Below are 3519 nucleotides of genomic sequence, written 5' to 3' on the forward strand. Positions count from 1 at the left end.
GAACACGGGTTCCGGAGCGGATTTCTACGACAGCGAAATTCCTCTGCGAATGAACGAATGGAACAGACTCCGGATAGAATTCACCGAAGGCTTCATGCACTTTTCCGTCGGTCGTGGACAGGAGGAATAGAAGAAACTGGCAGGCCGGTACACCGACCTCAATCTGGGCGACAGCTACTCCGTGGGATTATACGAAGGTCTCGGCAGCACCGGCGGATGCATTTCGGAGCTCGAGGTGAACGGTCGACCGGTACAACCCGGTCTGGCACCTTGCAACGCGAAACCAGTTAGTTGAAAGATCAGAATCGGGTCGGGCGCGTGTTCTTACTTCGTTGTTCCGGAAGACCAAGCGACGCAGCTTCCATTCATAGAAGTGGCGTTCTCGTACACGCGCTCGGACCCGAACGACGGCCATGTTCTGCTGTACGAAGGATCAAACTTCGACTTGCACGTGGCTATATGGGGTGGAAGGATGACACTGTTGACGACATCTAAAACAGAAAGAGGAACGTTCTCAAGGTTGAGGTGTCCTTACTCGGTAGCGCCTAACGTCACGGAAAGATACACCATTCGTCTGACCGATCGCTTTATGAAGTTGAATTCCGAATCTTCCGGTTACGCGCACGCGGTGATGCCGGCTGTGTTCGTCGTAGACGATCACCCCGACGGAGTGTTCCTCTTTGGACGAGCGGACCGTTCGGCAAACGGAGTGATCGATACCTTCATCGTGAACGAATTGATGCTGGATTCCTCAGCCATTTTAGTATGCCCGACGAGGATCGAAGAGAACGATAACACTGTAGCCGATATACGAAACGACACATGTTTCACATTCAGCGTTCCTACTTCGACCTGTCGGCCCACCTTGGACGTTAGCTTCTATTACACGAGAACGAACACGGACGACGGAAAAATATTCAGGTACGTAGGGAGTGAAGGATTCCGCTTAAGAATCTCAATCGCCAGCGACAAGATGAGGTTGCACGTATCGAATTCCGAGAACGAAAAAATCAAGTCGATAACTTCGACTCCGTCTCTGGGAGTCAGGACGAGATACGCATACAACATACGAAACAACCAAATCTTCTCTACGACGGACGAAGTTCTGCGAAGGTATGTACATGCTGGGCAGCGACGGTGAAGCCCACGTGACCGCCACGGGGAAGGTGAGTTCTCTGATCGTCAACGGTTATGAAGTCGAGCCGGATAATTTGGAAAAGTGCAACGCGACCACAGATGCTCAATCGACTGAAAGACCTTCGACCCCAGCAGTGGACCGATTCGACAGATCTTTCCGCATACGCGACATGAAATCCCTGATGCCCACCGTCGGCCGCGTTCGAAACATATCGTTCTCCATCAAACCGGATGAACTCGACGGACACGTGTTCACCGCTGAGGGGGAAAACGACCACGTCTCAGTACGACTAGTGTCGGGATACGTGAGCGTGTTCATGAACGCGGGTTCCGGACGGATGTTTCACGGTAACGAAAAACGCCTCCTGTCGACCGGTCGGTGGCACCAAATCTTGCTGGAATTTCAGGAAGATTCCGTGCGAATAACGACGGACTCGGTTCCGTCCGAATGGAAGAGGTTAGAAGGGATGTACACTCACCTCAACCTCGACGGTGACTTCTCCATGGGAACGGTCGGACACTTCGAGAGCATCGAAGGATGCATGTCCCCATTGAAGATAAACGATCGCCTCTTCGTACCACCTGGACTGGCACCGTGCGTTACGAGAACGGACGACGGATGATCCTCCACCGTTTTTCTGGACGAACGCACCGGTTACAACTTCGTTCGACAAGCGAACGAAACGGATGTCACCACCCAGGTGTGGATGACTTTCTCGTTGAAAGCCTATAACGACGAGGGGAGAATATTCCACGTCGACGACGGCAAGGGCGGTGACGCCTTGTCTGTATATCTTAAAGACGGATTCGTGAAAGCATTATTCCGGACGGGGTCCACGCCTCTTCGAATCACCAGTCCGAAGCGCACCGCGATAGGAGAGTGGAGCTCTTACGGCATAAGCAGGTACTATCTGCACGTCCTGATGAGGATCGATTCGTTCGAAACACAAACGAACGTGATTGGGGACGACGCAAAACTCGACGTGGGAAACGTGTACACGGTGGGCGCTAGTTACGATTCGCCAGGTGTTAACGGATGTCTGAGAGGACTTACGTTAAACCAATGGGAGATTCGAAGCAGCGAAATGATAGGACGTTGTCCAAAAAGGAATACTACCTATTCTACGTCGAAGGTTGAAACGACCACGAAGGAATCGACGACGAAGAAAACGACAACTGCCGAACCCACTACTGAGGCACCGACGACAAAGGAAGCGACAACCAAGGCATCGACCACGATGGAGTCGACAACGAAGGAATCGATAACTGCCGTACCCACAATCAAGGCATCGACCACGAAGGAGTCGACAATTAAGGAGTCTACAACGAATGAGTCGACAAAGCAGGTATCGACCACGAAGGAATCGACTACTACCAAACAGACCACGCCGGCATCGACCACGAAGGAATCGACAACTACCAAACAGACCACGGAGGATTCGACAATGATGGAATCGAACGCGAAGGAACCGAAAACCAAAGAAGAGACGACAAACTCTGAAAAAGAAGTCCTGAAAAACAGAGTATCATCGGAAGGGTCGCCGTACGTCGGTTTGACAGCGATGCCCAACGACCTGACGTTCAGACTGAATTGGAACACGGTCGTCGTTTTCAAGCGACCACTGGAAAACTCTGTCGACGACCACAGGACGGACGTCGACGTCAGTTTCTATCTGAAATTGTCGTCCTTGGATAACGGGCGGATCCTGCACGCGTCGAGCATGAAGAAAATGGATTTCGTCGGCATCTCCGTTAGTAAAGGAAAAATGGAATTCTCCTTCGACGCGGGATCCGGAAAACGGACCATCGCCCATTCGAATTTACTTTCGATCGGGACGTGGCACCACGTGAGAGCGTACAGAAACAGCAGCACCTTCGGATTGTTCGTGGACGGCGAAGGTCGACAAAACGTCATCGGCGAATCTTTTCCGTTCGAATTTCTTGACGTGGACCGTGACTTTCGCCTGGGAGCTTCGATGATGTCGTACTCGGTCGTCGGGTGTTTGGCGGACTTCGACTTTGGCGGATGGAAACTCGTCGGCAACCCTCTGGAGACGTGCTCTCCGTCCGAAAAATTGGAATCGTCGCGACACTCGCCGCCTCCCGATCCGCCGTCTTCGACGTCCGAACGCGTATCTACCGCAACGGCGTTCGGAGTTCTGTTGAGCGTGCTATTAGTCTGTTCGACGTTAAGAATATACGGTTAGAATAAGTTTTATTTTATCTAGTATTTCAATTAAAGAAAAGAAGAATATCTGTGCGTGTTTATTTTATTTACGTTGTCGTAACTAGTCGACGGCCATTGTCGGGCGATCCAAACGATGAAGACCGTCCTAGTCTTGGCGGTTCTGACAACGATCCTTTGTTTCGGGGAAGGCTCTG

The sequence above is a fragment of the Anneissia japonica genome, unplaced genomic scaffold (genome assembly GCF_011630105.1).
Source record: "Anneissia japonica isolate Jap-2015-1 unplaced genomic scaffold, ASM1163010v1 scaffold287744_len224908_cov135, whole genome shotgun sequence".
Lineage (NCBI taxonomy): Eukaryota > Metazoa > Echinodermata > Crinoidea > Comatulida > Comatulidae > Anneissia > Anneissia japonica.